This window comes from Eurosta solidaginis, chromosome 1 (genome assembly GCF_040869045.1).
Source record: "Eurosta solidaginis isolate ZX-2024a chromosome 1, ASM4086904v1, whole genome shotgun sequence".
Lineage (NCBI taxonomy): Eukaryota > Metazoa > Arthropoda > Insecta > Diptera > Tephritidae > Eurosta > Eurosta solidaginis.
Genome location: NC_090319.1, coordinates 303,993,309 through 304,006,310, shown reverse-complemented (window position 1 = coordinate 304,006,310; position 13,002 = coordinate 303,993,309). Strand labels below are relative to the sequence as shown.

At 31.9% G+C, this 13,002-nt stretch overlaps 1 protein-coding gene and 1 non-coding gene across 11 annotated transcripts in view; both read right to left on the bottom strand.

The window, feature by feature from the left end:
- LOC137237551 (uncharacterized) overlaps positions 1-13,002 on the bottom strand; it is a 1,245,508-nt gene that overhangs the window by 32,741 nt on the left and 1,199,765 nt on the right. The window lies entirely within an intron of this gene.
- Positions 358-456, bottom strand: LOC137238989 (small nucleolar RNA SNORD116). The gene has a single exon (XR_010949274.1). It is a non-coding gene; the product is annotated as a small nucleolar RNA SNORD116 (small nucleolar RNA).

Sequence of the window (13,002 nt, the reverse complement as noted above, 5' to 3'; positions counted from 1 at the left end):
CGTGCACAAACATAAATATTCAGATACATAAATACAAAATTTGCATATCATGGGTCATTCGCATATTTCATTTATGTTGCTGTTGTTGTTGTGCTAGTTTCTGTTGATTGAAAATCTTTGTTGCTATCGATTGTTAACAGTGATGTGTGTACGGTCGTTTATTCTTAATAAATATTTTGTTGATGCCTTCAAAGTAGCATGTATGTCAGGTCTACATATATAGGCTGTTTACTTTAACATTTATTTTTATAAATGCACTATTTGAACATTTTTTCGTGAACCAAAAGTGATGGTATTTAATCGAATATTTCTAGTGCATGAAAAAATAAAAATAAATTGTTCTTTAAATTCTTTGAAATTCTTTAGCTCAAGAAAGAAGACAACCTAGATTGGTCACGCTTTTCGACAGCTATACGAGGCGTGGCAAATTAAGTTCCCGAAATTTGTCATCAAAATACAAGCAAAGGAAATTTTAGGAAAAATGGAACTATCATAAAAGGGCCATATATTGTGGCAAGAGTTTTACCCAATGATCGGTACGTGGTAGAGGATCTCCCAGATATGCTTAAGCACCGAAAGCATTACACAAGGGTATTTACGAATGGCAACATGAAGCCATGTATAAACCATAGTATTGTGAACGATGACTACGAGGCCGAGGAGCCAGTAAATGATGAGTCAAACACGACTGACAAAGGTGCTAACGACGAATCTTTCAAGGGAGTCAAAAAATCTGGAGTTGCTGAGTTGTCAACAATAGATGGCAAGCCTACTCAATAGACTGCATGTGGCGAGCCTACTTAACAAACGTCAACAGATGGCTGGACAAAAATGAGAGCATCGAGACGAAAGAAGATAAGCATATCTAATTTATAATTTTTCTATTTTAAATATTATTAACTTCTTTAATTATTCGTCTTAGCAAAAGGCTGTTTCATTGACATTCAAGAACAACAAACCCGGTTGGTTTAAATATGCTCGTTTCCGAGTTATGTATTGAAGTGCTGCCGACCACGCCAAACACGACGTTTGATTTCATGCCATCACCGAAATCAGCGCCATATTGGAAAAACGTTTTTTTTTTATCTGTTGGAGGAAAAATAGTTCGCCACCCAGTATTTCCCTAAGATTTATCAAGAATAGACAAGCTGTTTTTGATAAACGATTTTAAAAAAATATGATCGCGAAAAGAAACAAATAGTTCTAGACGAGTATAACGGTGTTTTGTCCTACAGTCGGAAAATTTAGCTTCTGAAACTTATGCCTTGGCAGGCAGTGAAGAAAGTAAGTGGCACTAACACAAGAAGTTGCTCACCAGAAAATAAAAATGAACCCAAACGCCGAACATAACCTCTAGTTGCGCAGAAAAAAGGAGCTCACGTGGTTAAGCTGCGTAAAATGCGTCAACGAGCGATGTACGTGATTGAAATGTCCAGTTAAAAGAAAGATACATACGGCTAAGAGCAAAGTCTAATCAACATCGAAATTTTGTACAGAAGCGATTATGGCGACCGGTGAAAAGGTTTGTTGTTGTTTATATAATAAAAGCACTCTCCGAAGGTCTTTTTTGGATGAAATCAGTTTTGATGATCCTCAACTAAATATTGGCCCAAATTTTCGGAAACTAGGAAGATGATCAGACAATAACGCAATGATAGCCCGATCATCTCGGGAACAATTTGTCATTACCACGCTGAGTTTTCTAGGTTATTGCCTCACTCCCTAGTTCCATGAGAAAAATTTATTGAAAAAAAGTTTAATTTGATTGGAAAAAACTTTCGCTTGTTTTGAATTAAGTTTGTTTTGATTTGAAAAAAGTATCATTTCATATAAAAAAGTGTCATTTCATTAACACATTTAATTTGATTTGGCAATAGTTCATTTTGACCGGAAAATTATTTATATATATAATATTTTAATATTCCTCAGTTGTAATAAATTTTTTATTTCATATTTTAAAATTGTGCTAACTCATACCATTGATTATCAATTTGCTTTATTGTTTGCTTTGATGTCATCACTAGCAATTTGCTACTCAAATAAAGTGCCATTTTCTTCTTGTCTATTATTTGTTTTTTGTTTTTTTTTTTTGTTTTTTGGAAAATTACAAAGCAAATGTTTTCTTGTCATTATTTTTAGTTTAGGCTTTCACGTTACCTTCTCGTTTTGCCGCATATCTCGATTGTTATTTTACTTGTTCCTAAGGTGCGATGTCATTTGCTATTTTGATGTCGTTGACACTCAAGTCAAAAGAAGATATCCTCAAACATACATACACACAAATATATTTATAATGAACAGTGTCCTAACAAACGCATGGCAGATTGTGCGAATCGATTTTTCACTTTTAAGTAAATAAGTAAAATAAACAGAACCGGTATATACATATATGTACAGATATATATAAGCGAGAGTTGCACATGGTCGAAAAGGCGGGAAAGGCGTGGACCTAAGTGCGGGGCTGTAAAGTGTGGAAGACCATGTGTATGTCATACAACCTTGCACTAAGAAATTTATTCCTATCATTAAAAAGAGAAGAATGTAGACTTATGACTGAACAGCAACTTTGACTTTAAAATAAAAAAAAAACATAGCTCCTCGTTTTTGATAGAGTTTTTGAATTCGATATTTTAGCAAATTTATGGTAACACCGTGAACTCATTCGGTGTATATGGGGTCCCCTCGGAACAGCCAGTTCAACTTCACCAAACCCATACGTATGTTTGTGCGTTCAAGTGAGCTATGCACACAAGTATTATATCAACTGCAATATACAGCAGTGTTGGACAGGTCATCTTCGTATTCCTACGAGAATACAATCACTCCACACTCTCTTTAGGGCGATTTTTTTCAAAGAAAATATAAGATACATATTTGTGTGTGATAACTTCGACTATCGGCTGATATACCTTCGTTGCATAGAGGACACTCCATTGAAATGGGCGACAAACTAGATACTGGCACATCTCGTGAGCTTTTTACATAAGTTTTCAGTACCAGGGATCATTTTTACAATTCTGGTGAACTTTTATTCACTTCTCGTAAAAACCTTTTTTGGTAAATTCATCTTGATAGATAAATTACTTCGCTTACTGATAGTTTGCTTAACTCAAACTGATTTTCGCGCCTCTACTGTTGCTGCTTTTATACTGTGTGATTTCCTCGTTGCATTTTCTAGGCGCTTCCAGAATTTCTTAGTTACTGGCATATAATTATAACTACAGATGCACGTATATAGCTTCTCATATGCTTGTATTTGTGAGCGACACTTCCACAATTACAATTGCATACTTTTGGGAGCATCTCAGATAAGATATCTGTATGTGTTTGTGCGTTGCTTCTCCGCTGCGTGTACGTAAATATGTGTAGACATAATGATTGATTCGTTTATGTAGATACATAATGATTGATTTATGGATGCGCATACAAGTCACTCTTAGCATCGGCTTAGAGATGACAGTACCCCTTAGTGTTGCTAATATTCGTAACAATATGTTTTGAATTTTTGACGTAGCTAGTTTTATGCGAATTAAAGACGATGCTCCTGCCAAGAAAGTGTTTCTATCGGAACCCGCCTATGGAAGCAGAGGTAGAGGGCGGCCCCCGCTCCGTTGGAAGGACCAGGTGGAAAACGATTTAAACTCCCTTGGTGTGACCAATTGGCGCCGGTTGGCGGAGCGAAGGAGCGACTGGCGGGCCTTGTTGGACGGCCATAACCGTTTAGACGGTTAAGCGCCAATTAAGTAAGTAAGTAAGTAAGTTTTATTTATTATCGGCTGGAAGCTTTGGTGATTCGGAAGGCGAATAGTTTTTTTTTTTTTTTATTATTTTATTAACTGTTGTTTTAGTGGACTGTATTGAAATAGTATTTATTTTTAAGAACAGAGGATGTTAGACACTTTGTATGTATTTAAATTGGAGGTGAGTACTTGTATCTCTTAGGGGAAAACTTCCTCATTTTGCTGTGAGAATCACGCCGTTGTACCTTATAAGCATTCATTGGAGGTGAGTGTTTGGGCTCTGATATATTAACTGCGTGTTGAGCCACCTCGTAATACCATGAAAACTACTGATTCGGGATACAAATTTTAAACAATGTCTACAGAATATTTCACTAACTCGTTGAGGATAACAAGCACATGCAATGTTTAATGAAACAAGCGAAGGGGAACTGTTCCGTAGCTTGAAGACAGAAAGGAAATAGTGTCTTAACAGAGTATACACATCAGTAGGTATTGAGTTTGGGGAATACCAACTAAGCTTCCGACTTAGGCGCACGATATGAACATATATATAATTCAACCTCATCATATACTTATAAAAATATGTATGTACATCGTTTCAAAAAAAAATATAAGCAACCAACAATGCCTGCTGTGTCAGTTTAGTTTCTTAAACGTATTTTGTGCTTCTTCTTATTCTTCCGATTTATTTTATATACCACTAGGAATACAAGCACTTCAGGAAAGCAAATTTTAAAATGGAAAACTTTTACTTGTACCAAGTAAATAAGCGCTTTGGGCAGACGGTAAGAAATAACATTCAATAAATACACACATAAACAGCTGCGGTTAAAATCTTAGTAGTGGATATACTTAAAAAATAATGGATTAAGAAAGCATCTGTGATTGCTTCAAAAAAAGACTTTGTTTTTCGCTCTCATAGCCCAAATATTTAGTAAATCAAATCCTTAAATAATTTCAACGTTTATTTTATTTTAATAGGATAAACAAATATTTGGAAAAACTGGGGCGAATTTTAAGCGGTTAGTAGTGTAACAAACTGTAAGTAAAATTTTTTGATCGCGGGTTCGAATCAGGCTCAAGGTCTAACAATAATATTTTGTCATTATTATTGTTATGATAAATTTTTTTTTCTTAATTGAAAAAGTGTGTGAATAAAAAAAAGTGTCAATAAAATATGACACTATGGCAGCATTTCCATCAAACAAGTCCAATTTTCACATCCATTCTGCAACAGATGTCGCAGTGTTGTGAATATCAGTTGGTACGAACCAGAATAGTAGTAGGATTAATGAAGACAAACAAAAAAACCGATGTGATGGCTGATTGGTTATAGCAGCATATTTTCGTGATCCCTTTCCACAAGTACATGACAACCTTCGACTTGTCAGACCAGAAAAGGTTGTGCCATTTGACCGAAGGAAAATTCAAATATTTGGCAAATCGAAGTTTTTTTGTACATGCGTTTTAGTCAGCAACTGTACTTTTATTGCACTGTAGGTACCCAGGTCTTTCTCACGCAAACGCAGGCGAAGAGTCTCAAAGTTTTAAAAGACTTTTAAAGCATTTTTAATCTCAGTAGCAGTCGCAAGTGGAGACTTCTTCGAGTATCTGACGACGAACATAACTCTTCTTACCGACATTCCTGGCTTTCTTCCACGCTTTTTGTCACTCGATTGGTACTTGATGGCATTACGTACCATTGCTGGTGAGCAACCAATGATATTTTGCACTTCCACGTAAGTTTTGCCATCAGCGGTAAATTTTTTTATGAGGAAGAGGTGCGATTTTTCCTTCCAAGCATTACTGAATAAGGAGTAATACAAATTTGGCCATTAAATATAAAATATCAATTAAATAAGCGAACTCCACTGTTCGTTTTAAATTTTTCACAAATTAGTTAAATTTTTCGTAATCGCGGTCGTATTATTTTTTTTGTAGACTTTCATGCGCTGCTAAAATTTTGATTGACTAAGAAGCCGTTGGAAATTAAATTTCATACAAATTTAGCAAAGCGTACTGGTTAATCCTAGCAAGTGATTACATGTTTTGCACCAGATTCCTTAGTCTATTGGATTTTACATACCGGAAAATTTTCCAATTAATTGAAATAATTCATAGGCACTACTAAGGTTTTGACCGCAACTGTATGTCTATGTATAGATGTATATGTTTATAGGGGTGGTCCTGATACATCAAGTTTTCGATTTTTTATAGTCCCACCCTAAATGAATGAAATTTAATGAGAAATAATATGCAATTAAATAAAGACTAAAAACTTGAAAGAAAAATTAAAAAAAAATAAATTAAAAATTTAAGTTAAACTGTTTTATTGAAAACAATACTTACATTAAGTAATAATAACACTAAAAGCTAGAAAATAATTAGGTAGGTCCTAGGTACTAGTCATCACACTCCTCACCAATCTAGGGCGTTGATCAGACAATTAAATAAAAGCATTGTGCGCGTGAGATCTCTAAAAATGTGAGGCGTAGCATAACCTGATTAATGTTCAGTTGGACTTACTTATGACTATCAATAAAAAGGTCGTTTTCTATTCATGTATGTATTGTGTGTTCCAAATATGAGCCAAATCGGACCACAAATACGATATTTTTGAATATCTCAATCCTTGTGCCACCTAGCGGTGATTTTCTTCATAGGTCGCTTTCTCTTCATGTATGTATTATGTGTTCCAAATATGAGCCAAATCGGACCATAAAAATGATTTTTTTTTAAATAGTTTGATCCATGCGCCACCTGTCGGAGTTTTTTCTTATTATTGCATTGTCATCGGGTTCTGAACTATATTCCAAGTCATGCTTGTAGATTATCGGGAAATTACTTAAATTTTAATTACAAAATTCATGTCAGCCGACCGGCCGGCCGTTACACAGAGTTAAGCTAAATAAAACCGTTAAACCATAGTGAGATAACGTACGTCTGTGAGACGGACGTCGTTTTAATTTTGCTCTGAGTCTCCCACAATTGTAAAGAGAGAACATTCTCATTCTCAGTTTTCTCAGTTACCATTACCATTGTCAGTGGGGGGTGTTTTTCAGTAGTAACTTTTTTGTTTGCTGAAATATATACGATTGTTTTTTAAAAATACGTCTAAGAGACGTATCGTTATCTTTTACGTGACTACAAATTTTATATGTAATTTTTGCCTAAAATGGTAATTTTAGCTAATATTTTTTAAGTATAGTTTAAAACAGTTAATTGATTTAATTGAAGTAAAAAAATGTATTTTATTAAATTTTTTTTTTTTTTTGCTATAAACTGAGGTTCTTCGAAAAAGCCTGATTTTTGTAAGGACATGTCCAAGACAAGTCAAACTTAATTTTTAATATAATAAAAAAACAATATTTTTCTTTAAAAAACATTTAAAACAAATGAATATATATCAAATAAATGATTAAAAGAAAAAAAAATGTAAGTTTTTTTTATATCTTTAGGGTCCTTAAACTTGAACACGTTTCTCAGACGTACGTTATCTTTCTATGGTAAAAAATAACGTTATCTTTCTAGGGTTAAGAAACCAAGAATTGAAATTCATTTTTGAGTCTCCATAGATAAATCTTAACTTTGATGCCTCTGCTATAGCCTGTTATCGCCTCGAATGAGGACGAAAATTTAAATGTGACATTTTTGACTTGGTAATAAAGGGTGAGCCTGGAAAAATCTAAAATTTAACTTATTAGGGCCACTCTAAAAAGCAAGTGAGCAACTGACTTAACTACGCAAAAAGCTGGAAAGTTTAGAAAAAAAAAAATAATAATAACAATAATAGTACTAGTGGGCACTTAAAATTGTAAACTGAATGGAAATGGAGTCTTAGAAAGCAAAGCAGGAATTTGGTGAAGCAAGAATTGGCAAAGCCATAATATCATAACTGACAGCAACATTAAAAGAAAGTGCATCTACGAGAACCTGAAGATATCAGTTTTAGTAATTAAGGAGAAGAACAAGCATGAAATGGTACAAATAATAGCAGGAATGGTTTTGCTGTTTTTTAGTTTTTTCTTTTACTGTTTCCGATTTTCTGCTACGTGTTATTAACATCTTCTTTCGAAGAGTATCTATTTTCAAGAAATAGTGCAAAAACAAAAAAAAAAAAAAAAAAGAATTATTAAAAATGTAAGTGGAGTATATTTTTAGTACGCTTATATTATCTTCACTTATATTCTTTTATGTATGAATGTAGCTTCCTTTTAAAGCAAATAATAAAAATAAGATACGTATGTGCATCGGTGTCCGTCTTTTATGGTGGCACGTATATAATTAGAGCATTTCCCAGTTGGGACGAGACAAATCGTACGATTATTCTCGTTTTCGATCTTAGCTAAAGACAAACTTTAACTTTTTCAGTCAAACTGTTAATTGAATTAATACATTACGTGAAACATATCAATATTAAAATAGAAACCTGAAATATTTGCATATGTGTGTGAGATATCCAAAAATAAAAGGGTTGGTCTATTTCCAAAAATTTACGTTCTGATTTGTTTTTACTAGCTAATATGCAGGAATAAAAAAAACGTGCTTCTAGAGAAACACAGGTTGGTGTTTTTTTTCATTTGTTTTTTTTTTTTTGTTTTTTTTTTCTATACCAATTTTTTTTTTTTTTTGCTATTTTTTAAGCTGATCAATTCTGATTTCAAATTCTTTTTTTTTAATACTTGGATGTGTTGTATATTTAAGATATATTGACATTGAAAATAAATAATGAGAGAAAGGCGTAAAACTGCGAAAATTTAAAATGTTTTATGAAACATTCGATTTCCGTGTAACTGGTTGATTTTAAGTAAACCAGCGTACTTATTACGATAAATATAATACTCAGGTATGTTTTCATTCCGAAAAAAATTTAGTTCAGAACGAATAAAATTAAATGAGCGAAAGTTGAAATTTTTTTCTTTGCTGTAAACTTCGTTTTGCCTTTAATTTTCTTTTAAACTGAACTAACCCATTATTTTTTACACAATTTTTTCACAAAAAATTCAAAGTTTATCATGATGAAAAATATTCACTAATAGCACTTCTGAAATTTTATGCTTAAACTATTTCTTTATAAAAAAGTTTTAAATATACATGCAAGTGAGGGGCAGCGGCCGATTATATGTATTCTAGGGTTAAATTTAAACCTACACAATGAGAAAGTAATAATTTATTATTATTTATAATAATAGTTCGCCACATGGTTGAAATTCAACCACTACCTTTGCTTTCCTTACCCTTAACTTCCTCTCCTTCCATCTCCTTTCATTTCCGTTCGTTTAGTTTCCTTTTTTTGCTTTTTAATCCCTTAAGTTCCTTTCATTTTCTTTCTATTTAATCTCGTTTCCTTTTATTTAACTAATTTAAATCTTATTTTATACAATTTGATTGTATTTTATTTTGTTTATTTTTACTGGCATATTGCGATGGACCATTTCGAAAACCGCCAACGTAATCATCATCAGGCAATTTTGTAATGTTATCAAAGGTTTCACCGGGATTCGAACCGTGAATCACATGGTGAAACTGCAGTAGCCTTTAATCACTAGGCCATCCTGCTGGTATTTGTTTTCATGCTTAATTCAGGTTTTCTCATTTCTGCACTAACAACCAATTGAGACATTCTGTATCTATATTGATTTGTGTGCCATGTAGATTTGTTTTTGTAAAGTTCTTCTTCGTATGCTCAGTTGAACATATTTATGTATGTTTGTTTAATGGTGTGTTCAGTTTATACTTATATTTAAGAATTCATGAGCTTAACACCGGCTTATAATAAGCTTAAGACCGGCTTATAATAAGCTCATGAATTCTTGAATATAAGTATAAACTGAACACACCATTAAACAAACATACATAAATATGTACAACTTAGCCTGAGTTGACGAAGCTTCTCATTCGCAACGAAGAAGAACTTTACAAAAACAAATCTACATGGCACACAAATCAATATAGAGACAGAATGTCTCAATTGTGTTGTTAGTGTAGAAATGAGAAAACCTGAATTAAGCATGAAAACAAATACCAGCAGGATGGCCTAGTGGTTAAAGGCTACTGCAGTTTCACCATGTGATTCTCGGTTCGAATCCTGGTGAAACCTTTGATAACATTATTTTGTTTATTTTATTTTAATTTATTTTTTTTTTTAATTTGAGTTTAGTCTTTTTCTTAATTTATTTTATTTTTTCATTTTATTATTATTTATTTATTCTATATCATTTCATTTTATTTTATTGTATTTTATTTTATTTTATTTTGTTTAGTTTTATTCTATTTTATTATATTTTTTTTTATTTTTGTTTATTTTATTTTGTTTCATTTTATTTCGTTTAATTTTATTGTTTTTATTTTTTTCATTTCATTTTATTTTATTTTATTTAATATTTTTATTTTTTTTTTTAATTCAATTTTATTTTATTTTGTTTTATATTATTTGACTTTATTGAAATTTATTTTATTTTAATTTTTTTTAATTAAATTTTATTTTATTTTATTTCACTATATTTTTTTCTTTTATTTTATTTTATTTTATTTTTGTTATTTTATATCATTTTATTTTATTTTATTTAATTTGTGTTATTTTATATTATTTTATTTTATTTTATTTTAATTTATTTTATTTTATTTTAATTTATTTTATTTAATATTTTTATATTATTTAATTTTGTTTTATTTAATTTTTTTTTTTTTTATTTTATGGGATAGAAGTAGAAACAGAGCTGGGTAGTAATGATTACCCGTCGATTCCCCATTACATGTACTTGAGGAAAGTAATCAATTCCTTTCCTCCACAGCAAAGGAATTGACTACATTTCAATTCCTCAAAAAAATGCCAAAAGTAATTTCGTTTTTTGAGGCTCAAGTACAAACAATTTTTTTTTGTAATTGAGAAAAAATACTTTGTTAAAATTTTTTTTGATCAAGTACTTTCGAATGGAATTGCAAACGTAATTTAAAATTATCCAACTACATTACAAGGAATGGAAAAATTTCTTTCGAATTTCCCATTCCTTAAAGGAATTGTAATTTCTGCCCACATTTGAGCAAAGTATTTTTTTTAATTAAAAACAAAACATTTGTCGTACTTGAGCCTCAAAAAACGAAATTACTTTTGGTATTTTTTTTTTGAGGAATTTAAATATAATCAATTCCTTCGCTTTGGAGGAAAGGAATTGGTTACTTTTTCCAATTACTGAGGAATTTAATGGAATTGAATTTGGCCAGCTCTGAGTAGAAATAATGAAGACAAATAAACAACCACTATTATAACTGAATGGTTAAAGCAACGGCGCCTAAACGTTGCCGCTCCTTACAACGAGCTTTGACAGTTGTCTAAATTTTGTCTTTCTTCTAATGTAATTTAAAATTTTTTTTCATCTAAGAAGAAATGTATCATAACAATAATAAGATAAAATAATTATTGTTAGGCCTTGAGGTCGATTTTTTCTATTTTTTATTTTTTTATTTGGTTTTACTTTTTTATTTGATTTGATCCAATTTGATTTGATTTGGTTTTACTTTATTTGATTTATTTTATTCTACTAACTTTCTCACTTTCAACACATTCAGCCCATGTGAGGTCTTTATTGACCGCCCAGGTCAACCTAACCAACAAAGTAGTACACAAAACTGTTGCAACCAACAAAAAGAGTATATACTCTAACTTTAATATTCTCGGTTGGTTTTATAAACACTTTGAATATCAGCAACGCACATTACACTCTACTTAAATTTGCTTACTCTCGCGTTTCACTTTCTACAGAGCAACCATCTACACACACACTCTTCGTTTAGGTGCTCGCGAGATCAAATCTGATTCCGTTTGCGTGAGGCCTGCTTTTTTCTAAACACAACAACATGAAACACATGTTGCGTGTAACACCTTTTTGTAGTATTAGTGTAAACGTTCTCATAGTTTAAAAAAACGTGTTTGGCAATGATAGTGGTGCCGTTTAATTTAATAATATTTAGTCGCTATACTAAACTTTTTTTGAAATTTTTTCAATGGTTTGCAGTTCTCCTTGAGAAAACCTATCGATACATTTCTAATTGTTCATACTGTAGCGCAATGTTAAACTTGCCTATTTAATTAAAGAAAACAAAAAGAAATGTGTACCTTGTATTAAAAATAAGCAAATTAGATTAAATAGACCAATTATGTGAGTGAATGTTTTATGAAAATTCCGACGGTGGAGTAAAAGCTCACTCTAGTTCAAATTTAAACGAAAACGTGATTAAAACCACAACAACTGTACTTTGCTATTATGCCTATTACCAAATGCGCTATGTTGCTCATACGTTTTACGTTTCTATATTATCTTTTGTGTAGATTTGTCTTTTAGAATTTTTATCTTGCCTTAACAAAATGCACGTAACCTTTATTAAATTTACGCTTTATTCCCTTAACGCCTGTTGCTTAGGTTATGTGCAGCCTGCAGCAGCCAACTCACGCACGTGCTATTCTAATGCACAATGGGAGCACAAAATACGCTTATCCATGTCATTGACGCATATATAGCTGTGTGTGTGTTTTGAATGTGTTTTTGTATGCATGCTGCGAAAAATTAACCTAGCGCTTAAAATTGGCTAACTTGTAAAAATTTTTGAATGATAATAAACTAGTTTAGGGTAATATTACTACTAAGGGGTAAAGAATTCCCAACTGCGCTAAGCCTAAGCTAAGTGGATTGAGTCTGCAGGAGATAATAGTACAAAATTTCCAGGAATCATTATATATTGCAAGTTGTCCAAAAAGTTGAATGTGAAGCAAAGAGTGAAGAATGTATATACGGAGCTTAATGCGTCTAAACGAATGCTAGGATATACGTAGGATCTATCGTTCTCCCAACCTCATTGTGTATTTACCAGACGCTCTAAATTATTTGGCCCGCACGTGAAAGCTTTATTCCTATTTTGTATTTTTTGAGCAATTGCTTCTATTTTTCCTTCAGGGAATGCGCACATTTTAGCACACAAAAATTTGCATACCAACGACCGAGAAAGTTGTACAATGAGAATTTTGTCTATGATAGAAAAACGAAAAAAGGGTTATTTTGCATTTAAACGCATTCACCCCATCACGCTTCACTTCATACATACATATACTTTGTGGTACATATTGTCCCCTCCCTCCCCCTTTTTTGCTTATCTCATTTGCAACTCTTTTGCTGCAACAATTCTATGCAAAAATAACATTTGGCATTCAAATAAACTCGCTTTGCACATTTAAATCTACGACTTTCTTTATCTCATATTTACT